Consider the following 13,277-nt stretch of genomic DNA (forward strand, 5'->3'; position numbering starts at 1 on the left):
ACGTGGAGACGTCGGCCGATCCTATCTCCGTGGATTCCCTCTACAGACCCCTATAATATTCCTTGAGTTTCCAGTTCATCTCATTCTGTGTGTTCACCACCCTGCCTGAATTCAGTCGGAGCACTGAAATTAGGGAACTAGGGGTTTCTAAACATAACAACCATGCCAATTATTGGCCTGCTTTGTCCCCATGCTCATGTTTTTGTTGTAGATGGACCTTATGATCAAAGTTGGATAACCTTTCAACCAGTATTGTTTGTTTCCTCCGCAAGGCCAACAGGGTTGCATGCCTATTGTGATCAGTCAGACATTCTCTCTCCAGCCTCCCAAGGCAGACCTCTGCGTCAAGCACTTCTGATTCAAACCACTCCACACACCATACACTATCTTAAAAAAAAACTCTGTAAACCACTCTGAATGCATTCGAAAGGGTCCAAGGCCATATCTTCATTGTTCTGGAAGTATTAGCCTCACCATTCTGGGAACTGAACCATGGTGGAAGGGTGCCTACATTGGTGTAAGTGGACAGTTTGTGCACCAGAGCAGGCAGAGAGCAGGAATGCACATATCTTGATATATATGGCGCTTCCTTCCTTCTCCCTTTCACATAGTAAAGCAAGGTGCCTTGCTCTGTTGCACTGGGTGAATTAATGATAATTATGGCCCAATATTTTTTTTCAAGGCCTTGGGGGGAAAGGGTACTGAGTGTAAAAATATGTGTAAAAGATTAAGAAACATGCAACTTTGGAGACCAAGGGCCAGATGTACAAATAATTGTTCTGGTTGCAAATGGCCTGCACAGGAAAATGCTTTTTCAAATATGCAAAATGCGATTCAGTAACTTGTTACCGAATCACATTTTGCATTTGCGATTTGGTATTTGGAAGGGGCTTGGTTAGGGCATCCTTCCTAAATACCAAATCAGTATGGTATGTATTACTATTTTGCCACCAAATTCTGGTTGCAAAACAGTAAAACTTTACCACCAGTTTAAAACTGATTGTAACCCATTCTCAAAGTGAAAGGGGGGGCCCAAGAGACCCCTTAGCCTTTGAGAACGTAAATAATAACATATTTTTAAGAGCAGGCAGTGATCCCACGGACTACTGCCTACTCTTCAAAAATGAAACTTCAAAAATTGCTTTATTAAAAAGCAGACACATCATGGTGGTCTGCTCACCTCAGCGAGCCAACCATCACTGCACTGGCTGTGATTCCTAATGGAAAGAAGTGCAGTTAGGAATTCGGTATTTCTAATGTTTTTTACATCTGACCCTAAGTGCCTTATTTATAATACCCTCATGCCACCAGGGGGACGGAATAAATTACTCTGTCCCCGTGGTGGAGGGACTGCCACTGCCAAATTTATAAATGCCTAGCAGACCGTCATTTAGAATTAATTGGCAGGAACTGTTTCTGACAATTCATTTAGTTGTTTGATGCACGGCTGTGTCAGCATGATGCAGCCTGCATCAAACAGTTTTTTTTTCTTTTCATTTTCAAAAAGAAAAAACAAGAAACAGTATTTTGTCTTTGGAAAAAAAGAAAATGTAAGGCTCCCTGGGGCAGTATTTGCATTTTACTGCCCCTGACTGCCAGGGTGTACCTGATAGTGACGGACAGCAAAATAGTGGCTATATGTCCGCCCATCCTGATTAGTTGGGCGGACATATAGCTATTTCTCCTTACTCTGTCGAGCTGTGTGAGAGGTTTGGCTACGGCAGTGATGGAGTAGTCACCACCATAGCCAAACATATGGACCACCTGCATCTAAATTTGGCGGACGGACTATTATGTTGGCGGTAAGAATACTCTGTCACAGTTGTGTTGGAGTAGCCTTACCGCCAACATGTAAATCAACCCCTAAGTTGTTAGAGATCACCTACTACGTTGTACAAACAACACAAGGGTGCAGAAGTTAGTAACTAAATGTAGGAAAGTACCATCTTGCTTGGCATGTTACCCCCATATATATACTTTATTCGACCATAGGTCATAAAAGTTACATATTAAGTTGTACAAAAAAGGTACGTTTTCTTCATTATACTTTTACACTGGCTGAAAATAGTAAGGTTTAGAATAGGAAAAGCTTCTATAGGCAATGGCCTACTATAATCCACCATTGGTCCCGATACATAACTTAACATTTAGATACCAGGATTTCTGAGACAATTACTTCATAACGTTAAAATAGTACAAATATTTAAAACTCTTAAAACAATATGGGGTGATTTCAAAATACATATTTCCCAGATGGTATCATCATCGAGATAAATACAAACTATCCGACCCAAGATGTAAAAATTTAAGGTGCTGATTTGATGTTACATAATAATATAATTCCTTAATAATTTAGATGGCATACTTTAACAAAGAGAGCTTACTACCGGCACAATCATTTGGCAAATTTAAGCACTGTCAAGTCGTTAAGACACAAGCACAGTGTGATAAAAAGCTTATATATTAACTTAAAATGGTTATCGGATTCATGTTAAAATGGCACAAGTGCCAGAAAGATGCGTAAAAAAATAGCTCTTTATGGCTAAAACTAGTGTTAAAATGGCAGAAACACATAATGATTGCCTACATAATGTCTGAAAAATCTATTCCAAGTCCTATCCAACCCACTTCATCCAGATCATCTTCATCATCAACTTAGTTCATCAATGACCATAAAAGCACATAAAACAGAATATAATAATTCTTAAGTAAATAAATAATTACATGTCTGTAAATAGGTGTAAAATATTAAAACAATAACTTGATTTGCACATATGGCTCTAAATCTTACCTATATAGAGATAAGACCTTAAATAACTTTTTGAAGACGGCAACGTATGCGCCAAGCTGTTGCTAAATACTTACTTACTGAAAGAATTACATCAGCTGAATTATGGCTTTTTAGAACCCGTAGAGCCAAGGAGCAATTCTTGAATCCCATGTCCCTGCAAATCTTGCGGATCCATTTTGTTCGCGGAATCGCATAGGCTGGGCAGAAGAACATAAAATGCTCAATGGTTTCAAAAATACTGCCACAGGCAGGGCAAGTATTGGGAAGATTAATCGACCCCCACCTATGAATCAATGACATCAGGGGCAGTGAGCCAAAACGAAACCTTGCGTATAAGCTCTTGCCTTGCAAGTCCGGTATCACATCCAAATAGGATTCAAACTTTGGGGACCATTTAATATCAGTAAAGGAATTAGTTAAGCGACCATGGGATTTATGGATTATGTAGTTGTCCTTAACATAAGACCAATAGGTTAACTTTAAAACATTTTTGTGCCGTCTCTCTAATTTGTGGGGATTTTCCCAATAGTCGCCCAAGCCCAAAAGCCTAAGCCAATGGGCCACATGGCGAATCCAAGGAAGAGTATTAGCATTTTGGCATTTCAGTAAATCGAGTAATGCGGTCTTATATATATCTAGTTCGGGGGTTGTCCATAATCTAATCCAATAAAGGAGAGGTCTTAGAGTAGCTAGATCTGCTACTCGGCTTAGCCCCAGATCTAGAAATATTGGAAGCAAGGGTGTAGTGCGTGGACATGCAATTAAAGCCCTTGCAAAGTTGTTTTCCCCCACACTGATCTTATTGCAGTTAGCGTAACCCCATACCTCCGCTCCGTCCAGGGCTGCACTTTGAGCCTTAGCCGTGTAAATTTTTATTGCTGGGGAAACAACCTTTGTAAAGGAGCTTTGATAAAAACGCAATATGGATGAGGCTCTATGTTGAAGGAGCCCTGCACTTTTCGTAATCTGCTCTTCCCATAGTAGTTTACTGGTTAGCCTAACTCCCAAGTAATCTATAGAGCTTACTTCCTTCAGCGGTACTCCCTCAATGTGGATGGAGCATCTTTTCCTAGGTCCCTTGGATAAGACCATCAATTTTGTTTTGTTAATGTTAACCTCCAGCCCATAATCGCTACAGAATTGGTTAAACCGGTCAACAAGGGTCTGCAACCCCATTGGTGTCTTAGAAATGAGGAGTGAATCATCGGCGAAGAGCAAGATAGGGATTTTTTGTGTATTCAGGGAAGGGGCATCATTCTGGCCTGTGGACACAGCCTTTACTACTTCGTTGATAAATATAGTAAACAGTAGGGGGGCTAACACACAGCCTTGGCGAACTCCTCTTCTGATTGGAATCCGTTCTGTCAGTTCGCCTTGTTCACCCCACCTCACTTGGGCATAAGTGTTCTCATGCAGTCGTTTTAACAGGAGTAATAGATCCTCTGGGATTCCCAATCTACCCAGCACTTCCCACAGTTTGGCTCTTGGGACCAAATCAAAAGCCGATCGCAGGTCTATAAATACCACATACAGGCATTGTTTGGCCACAAGTACATATTTCCAATGCAATATGGCCAATCGAAAAACCTGGTCTATCGTGCTTGTTTTTGCACGAAACCCTGCCTGTAGATGGGAAAGGATTTGGTACTCCTCAACCCAATTGATTAACCTCTGTAAAATTTGTTTTGCAAATATCTTTTGTAGGTTGTCTATAAGGCTAATTGGCCTGTAGTTGGCTGGGAGATTAGCATTCCCTTTTTTATAAATGGGTATGATCTCTGCCCCCTTCCATGTACCTGGAATTTGCCCCCCTGCCGCTATACTATTTGAAATGGCATTTATATACCAGGACCAGATATGTGGTTCTGATCTATAAAGATCTCCAGGGAGCTTGTCTGGTCCAGGTGCTTTGCCTGGTTTTAGGCTATTTATAGCCTCAAGGGTCTCTTCTATTTTAAAAATGAGGCAACGCTCAGGGGCACACTGAGACTCCACTTGGGGGGCCATACGGGAATTTGGTTCCAACAATTCTGTTGGAGAGTGGACCACATTGGTGTCCATTGGGCCCTCTGGTAGGGCATAGAGAGTAGTAAAATGCTCTACCCAGCTTTCTGGTTGGATATGGTTGCTGGGACAACTCCTACCTCCATTTTCTCTTTTAGACAGAAGCTCCCAGAAACGCTTATTGTTCTTCTCTCTGGAAGCATCTAATAATTCCTGCCAGAGGGAATCCTCCCACTGCTTTTTAGCATTAGACAAAGTTGCTTTGTATAGGGACCTGGCTTGTTTAATTTCCCCCTGGGAACCAGACATTACTGCAACTCTTAACCCAGACTTAGCCTTTGAGCACCTCTCATCAAACCATCCCTTGCTTGCCCCTTTCCCTTCATGTGTCTTTAACCGCCTTGTTTTATAAAAAAAAGACCGTAGTTGGGTATACATGTTATCATGTATTTTGAGAATCGGAATATTCCCCACTGCCTGGTCTTCATACTCTGCCAAATTATTTAAAAAAATCTGATATATTGCTCTGATATGATGAGGGTTGGACACCACTTTTGGCCATGTAATCTTGGTGAATTTGTTATTCCAACAAGATGGCGGAATGATTGTGACATGGTTATTGAGTGTTCTCCTGAACGTTTCTCCAGAAAGAGTAAGGAGCAAGGGGAAATGGTCACTGTCACATCTTACTTCTATTTTCATATCTACCAATTGGGGCCACAACCTAACATCGACCAAGAAGTAATCAATAGTGCTTGTCGACATGCCCCTTTTAAAAGTAGGTGCGCTGTTCATATCAGATGGAGTTCTACCGTTACAGGCCCTAAGGCCATGATTTAAACATAATGTGGCTAATTGCATGGCCACCCGAGATTTTTTGCAAGGCTGGGTAATAGATAGTTGTGGGATCCCCCACTGCTCATCTTCTTCATCAGTTAAACCACTTGTGAGAATAGAAGGCTCGAAGGTACAATTAAAATCTCCAGCTATGATTAGAATGGTTGAGGGGTGGAGGCTGCCTACAAATTCAGACAGAATAGCCAGGGTATGGGACTCGGAGCCATTTGGGACCGATCGTATATAAGCATTAACGATAACAATTGATAATCTTCTGTTAAACGTAATACACATGGCTTTTAGGTCTACAGAATCAATTCCCAAAAGCTTGTAGTCACACTGCAAATTCTTGTTAACAAGTAATAAGAGCCCACCTATTGCCCGGCCCCTCCCCTTCTCTGGGGGTATAGCAGGTGCACTAAATGAGAGAAATCCATCTATATTGGTGGCATCCTCCGCCCAAGTTTCCTGAAACAAACATATGTCTGTTTTTTTAATAAAAGAGGCCCATTCATCATCATCTAGTTTCTTTGCCAGGCCGGCAACATTCCATGACATAAGTTCTAATGTACATTTATCTTGGTTTGTCACCACGGGTGTGCATCCAGCGTCTACCACACTCGAGTCAGTACTGCAAGTGTTTGGTGATAATGTTTTGTCATCCCCCGTAAAATGTAAGGCCTTGGAGCAGGCCGTCACATTAGTTACTAGTTCAGTAGTCAGTCATACAGGATTGGGCAACAGCCTGGGATTAACTTCCTTTCGTGCAGCACCTCCGCGGGGATTAGTTAAACCATCAGATCCTGCCAGTCCCATGGCTTGTCCAGTATTTTGTGGGTGTAACATGAGTCTAATTCCCTCCCTGGTTGTTGCATGTTCCAAGTGGGTACGACGATCAAAATCCATTAATTGTGTCACCATATACTTGTCTTCAAAATAGATAGTTATTATGTCAAGATTGGTCCCTGTGATGTTGCTTCTCTTGGCCGATGTTATGTCAGAACGAATAACAGAGAGACAACTTCGTCGGGAACGTATCCAATGTATGACTTTGTTGATCAAGGAAGCTTGATTCTCAGCTAACCCTGGCGATAGTTTTGGAACATTAGTCAAATAGATTTTATTTGTTCCCTGACTTATAAACAGGTCCTGTTCTTTATTAACTATACTCTCAGTATTGTATCGGGAGAGAGTGATGTTGTTAGAGGGAGTCTTATGTGACTTGTTGGGGGGTTGTGTAAGGCTGGAATCTTGGACAGTTTCCGGTGGGTCGGATTTGCTAGTCCTACCTCTGGCCCTGTCACTAGTAAGATTACTTGACCAACTACCTTGACGGTCTCTGTGCCTGGGTACATTTGTAGACCTCCTGGGTCTCATGTTGTCGATATTGGGATCACAACGGTAGTCTTCCCTCCCTAGAGGAGCTGTCCCCCTTCTAGTGGGGAGACAACAATTGTCCCTTAGCTCCGTCCCCATTGGTGGGGCAGATAATGGGAAGACTTCTTCCCCCCTGACCTCCCCACAGACTTTACAAAGTCCAGCACAAGCACGATTGCTCTTCATGAGATCTATTAATACTAAAACCAGTCCCTTAACTTCATCAACTCTCTGGAGAACTGTAGCCAGGTTGTCTCTACTAGCTGCTGGTTCTTTGCCTTCTGGCTCGAGCTGGGGGATCGGTGAAATAACACTAGGGTTGGGTTTTCTAACTACTGACTTGCACTTGGGCACACTCGTGGGCACGGGCGAGTCCTCTATTACCAATAGAGGTTCAAAACGATTAGTACAGAATAGGCTAGGGACCACCTTGATCACCGGAGTCAATGGTAGAAGGGTTGGTGTATGTGGTACGTGTGGGAGACCCAGCTGGGATACTGGAGAACTCGCTATGTTATAAGTGGGTAACGGTAGGGGGCCCTTGCAATTATGCGGGCCCCCGTCTCCATCTACCCCTATTATAGTATCTGTAGGATCCCTTGGCCCCTTCTTTTTAAATAACTCTGGGATTTTCCTATCATTAGGGGGGCCTCTCTTTAAATTAGTTGCCCCTAGAGTTGTTTGTGTACCTAACATAGACTCAACTTCTTTAACTAGGAGATCTATTTCATCCAATGGGTTTAACCCATTGGGTATAGCTGGATTCAAAGGTCTACTTGGGCGTTTTTTTGCGATTTTAGTACCCTTGGATTGTGCTGGTAAATCTATAGCCTTCCTTTTCCCCATATTGGGAAGATGCCCGCAATGGGGTAGCTTAGAGGAGGAATTAATGGGGGAAGGGCTGAGTGAAGAATAGGCTTCTCGATTTAGGAATAGTAGGATGGTGCTATAATTTGTACTATAATTTGTACTCTCTTAAACAACTCTTAGATAACAAGTAATTCTCTTACTACAGGTGAAAGAGATGGGGCCCAGCCCAGCCTCCTCCGGTCTCTGACGGGCTAAGGACAGGCCCGCGACGGCGGGAGCGCGAAGATAATTTAAAGGGCTCCTGCCCTGTTGCTTGACTCTCCTCCCGGCCTCCCGGCTGTGACAGCGCTACCCGCGACGGCGGGAGCGCGAAGATAATTTAAAGGGCTCCTGCCCTGTTGCTTGACTCTCCTCCCGGCCTCCCGGCTGTGACAGCGCTACCCGCGACGGCGGGAGCGCGAAGATAATTTAAAGGGCTCCTGCCCTGTTGCTTGACTCTCCTCCCGGCCTCCCGGCTTAGGATCCAGATCGTCTGCCACCCTCAGGCCTGTAGCTTGGACCGAAACGTGGTCTTTGGGTATCTCCTGATCTCTTAAGGATTACTCCTAAATAGTGCTCTGCAAAACGAGTAGAGAAGAGTCAAACACGGCTTCCTTTAGGACCAGGCGGGCATTAAGGAAAATAAGTGTAGCCTGCACCAATATTTCGAATTCCAACATGAATTCCTGTTACATGCATAGGGCCGTAGCCAGTGGAAGTAGGGCGTGCTTCTCTACGTACAATGCGAGGGATTGTACAGAGGGTGGGTTACCCCCATTTTTACATGTATGTAAGTTTGTTTTTGCCTGTCTCACTGGGATCCTGCTAGCTAGGACCCCAGTGCTCATAGTTTGTGGCCTGAATGTGTGTACCTGTGTAGTGACCAACTGTGTCACTGAGGCTCTGCTAACCAGAACCTCAGTGCTTATGCTCTCTCTGCCTTTAAAATTGTCACTATAGGCTATTGACCAGTTTTACCAATTCTAATTGGCACACTGGAACACCCTTATAATTCCCTAGTATATGGTACCTAGGTACCCAGGGTATTGGGGTTCCATAAGATCCCTATGGGCTGCAGCATTGCTTTTGCCACCCATAGGGAGCTCTGACAAATTTTACACAGGACTGCCACTGCAGCCTGAGTGAAATAACGCACATGTTATTTCACAGACATTTTACACTGCACTTAAGTAACTTATAAGTCACCTATATGTCTAACCTTCACTTAGTGAAGGTTAGGTGCAAAGTTACTAAGTGTGAGGGCACCCTGGCACTAGCCAAGGTGCCCCCCACATAGGTCAGGGCAATTTCCCCGGACTTTGTGAGTGTAGAGACACCATTACAAGCGTGCACTACATATAGGTCAATACCTATATGTAGCTTCACAATGGTAACTCCGAATATGGCCATGTAACATGTCTAAGATCATGGAATTGTCCACCCATGCCAAATCTGGTATTGGGATGCCAATCCCATGCATCCCCGGGGCTCCACCTTGGACCCCGGGTACCGCCAAAACAGCTCTCTGGGGTTTTCTCTGCAGCTACCGCTGCTGCCAACCCACAGACAGGGTTCTGTCCTCCTGGGGTCTGGGCAGCCCAGTCCCAGGAAGGCAGAACAAAGAATTTCCTCAGAGAGAGGGTGTCACACCCTCTCCCTTTGGAAATAGGTGTTAAGGGCTGGGGAGGAGTAGCCTCCCCCAGCCTCTGGAAATGCTTTGAAGGGCACAGATGGTACCCTCCTTGCATAAGCCAGTCTACACTGGTTGAGGGAACCCCCAGTCCCTGCTCTGGCGCGAAACAGGACAAAGGAAAGGGGAGTGACCACTCCCCTGTCCATCACCACCCGAGGGGTGGTGCCCACAGCTCCTCCAGTGTGTCTCAGACCTCTGCAATCTTCGATCCAGAGGTGTGAGGGCACACTGGAGGCCCCTGAGTGGCCAGTGCCAGCAGGTGACATCAGAGACCCCTCCTGATAGGTGCTTACCTGACTAGGTGGCCAATCCTCCTGTGAGGACTATTTAGGTTCTCTCCAATGAGCTTTTCCTCAGATAACAACTTGCAAGAATTCACCAGAGTTCCTCTGCATCTCCTTCTTCGACTTCTGCCAAGGATCAACCGCTGACTGCTCCAGGACGCCTGCAAAACTGCAACAAAGTAGCAAGAAGACTACCAGCGACATTGTAGAGCCTAATCCTGCCTGCTTTCTCGACTGTTTCCTGGTGGTGCATGCTCTGGGGGCTGTCTGCCTTCACCCTGCACAGGAAGCCATGAAGAAATCTCCTGTGGGTCGACGTAATCTTCCCCCTGCTCCAGCAGGCACCAAACTTCAGCATCACCTGTACTCTGGGACCCCTCTCATCCTGACGAGCGTAACCTCTGGAACACAGGTGGTGGACCCAAGTGACCCAGACTGTCCAGTGGTCCAACTGTGCAAATTTTGCAGAGGTAAGTCCTTGCCTCCCCTCTCCAGACAGTAATCCTGTGTACTGCGGAACTGCAGCTGCTAGGCCTTCTGTGCATTTTTGTAAGAAATCCTTCATGCACAGCCTAGCCCACGTCCCCAGCACTCCGTCCTGTATTGCTAAACTCGCTGAGTTGACCACCGGCTTCGTGGAACCCTCTTCTGTAATGTTGAGACGACTCCAGTGCTCAGTTTTCTTGAACCCATATTCAAGTACTTCTGCGGGTGCTGCCTTCTTGTGTGTGGGCTTTCTGTGTTGCTGAGGGCCCCCTCTGTCTCCTCTTCCAAGTGGCGACCTCCTGGTCCTTCCTGGGCTGAGGCAGCACCCTTTTTCTTCAACCATGACCTTTGCAGCTACCAAGGCCTGTTTGTGGTCTTTCTCCAATGAAACAACTCTGCATCCTCCAGCACTCGGTGGGACACCTTCTGCACAAAGGAGAAGTTCCTAGCTCCTTTCGTTGTTGCAGAATCTTCAGCTTCTTCCATCGGAGGCAGCCATTTTGCACCTTCATCCAGGGTTTAGTGGGCTCCTGCCCCCCCTGGACACTTTCATGACTCTTGGACTTGGTCCCCTTCCTTTGCAGGTCCTCAGGTCCAGGAAGCCGCCTTCAGTGCTTTGCAGTCTGTTGTGGTCTTTGCAGAATCTCCTATCACGAGTTGAGTGGGTTTCTGGGGAAGTAGTATCACTTTACTCCTACTTTCCAGGGTCTTGGGGTGGGGTATCTTGGACACCCTTAGTGTTTCCTTAAATTCCCAGCGGCCCTCTACACACTACAGTAGGCCAGGGGTCCCGATGTGGTTTGCATTCCACTTTCTTAGTATATGGTTGGTGTTGCCCCTAGGCCTATTGCATCCTATTGGATTCTAGAGTGTTTGCACTACTTTTCTAACCGTTTTACTTACCTAATTTTGGTTTGTGTGTATATTTTGTGTATTTTACTTATGTCCTAAGGGAGTATATCCTCTGAGATATTTTTGGCTCATTGTCACTAAAATAAAGTACCTATATTTTTAGTAACCCTGAGTATTGTGTTCCTTGTGATATAGTGCTATAGGATATAAGTGGTGTAGTAGGAGCTTTGCATGCCTCCTAGTTTAGCCTAAGCTGCTCTGCTATAGCTGCCTTTATCAGCCTAAGCTCCTAGAACACTACTAATTTACTAATAAGGGATAACTGGACCTGGCACAAGGTGTAAATACCATCAGGTGGCCACTATAAGCCAGGCCAGCCTCCTACACTAAATATACTGACAGAAGCAATACAAATTAAGGAGAGGATGGAACACATTTCTGGATGGGTAAAATAAATAGAAATAAGGGCAGTAGTATTTCTGAAGTTGCCAGAGTAAACATGTTAGGTGATGGAGACAATCAGGGCATAAGAAAAAACATGGGGGTCAAAACAAGACTGTGGGAATGAACACATTTAGATAATATAGGTGCAGCAGGGGAGCCCACATATCAAATAGCTTAAATTGTTTTGTCGGAATTCGACCTGTAGGAAATGTGGCTGGCAGTGGCCCTTATAAAGTTGTTTTCTCCCACACCGAGTAGAGAGGAACTGAAGGGAATTAAAGTGGCGCCACAATTCAGAGCTGTACAGAGCAGCACTATTAACCTGGGCATTATAGATTTGGATTACAGGGGAAATCGGGTGGGATGGGGCTCTTTTACCAAGCCTCAAACAGCAGATGCTCTGTGATTAATTAGTGAGGGGCGCATTGGATTTGGGATCCCCGGGACTAGTTGTTTGACAATCTAATCAGAAGGTAATGACATTCCGTTGCTTTCGCTAATGGAGTGCTGCCTAGACGAATGGTGACATCCACTTTCTTTTTGGTGGAATAAACTATAAATTTGGTATTTTGGGCATTTATCTCTAGCCCATAGGTGTCACATAAGACCCAGAACCTATCAAGAAGTCTCTGGAAGCCGGAGTGTGCTTTAAAAAGCAACAAGGTATCATCTGCAAAAAAACAAAGCTGGCACCTTTTTAATGCTAAAAATGGGTAATCATTAACACATTTTGACAAGTAGTCTATACATTTGTTTATAAGCCAAATGAAAAGGATGGGGGGGCAGTACACAGTCTAGGCGAGCTCTTTGGCCACATCAGTCTTGTCTGTTAGATCACCATTTGGATCCAGCTTTTATCAGTTCCTGCCTTTTGAAGTGGACTACTGCTATTTAGCAGCGTACCATATTGTGATCCTGGACTTGGTTTCATCGCTAATTCTTTGATAAACTTTGCAGAGGAAGAAAACCAAACGTTATCATGTTTAAACTGCAGCAAGCATGTAACAGTTTTATGTAAACATGGGTGGGGTGTGATTTGGGATTCAGTATCCAATATTTTATACAGTCAACACTTTTCCAACTTCTTTCCTTTTTTCTTTCCTTTTTCCCTTTTGTCTTTGCTTTTTCTCCTTATTTGTCTTCTTTCCTTTCATTTCCACTTTCCTTTTATTTTCCTTCTTTTTCTTTTTTGCCTTTTTCTCTATTTCTTTTCCCTTTTTTATTTTCTTTCTTTTCTGTTTTACCTTCTTTTCTTCTTTCTTTGGTTTCTTTTTATTTATTGTTTGCATTCTTTTCTTCTTAATTTATTTCTTTCCTCTTTCTTTCATTCATTCCTTCTTTCTTTCCCTGTGTGTTTCATTCTTTCTCGTTTTCCCTTCTTACATTCTTTTTCTTCTTGCTTTCTTTTTGCCTACTTTCCTCTTTTCTTCCCTTCTCAGTCAGTCAACACAAGCTTTATTCGATCAACTGATCATCAAAGCAATACAAAGGTTAAATAAATATCATCATAAAATCTTTAATATAAATAGTGAATAATAAAATCCCATTAAAACCAGCAAAAGAGATCACCATTAAATTACATTATTTACATAAAAATTCCGAACATGCCATGCTGCCACTGAAAACCTGCTAACAGCGTAGATTACTACTTTAGAATTAT

This window comes from Pleurodeles waltl, chromosome 12 (assembly GCF_031143425.1).
Source record: "Pleurodeles waltl isolate 20211129_DDA chromosome 12, aPleWal1.hap1.20221129, whole genome shotgun sequence".
In the NCBI taxonomy this organism is placed as follows: Eukaryota; Metazoa; Chordata; class Amphibia; order Caudata; family Salamandridae; genus Pleurodeles; species Pleurodeles waltl.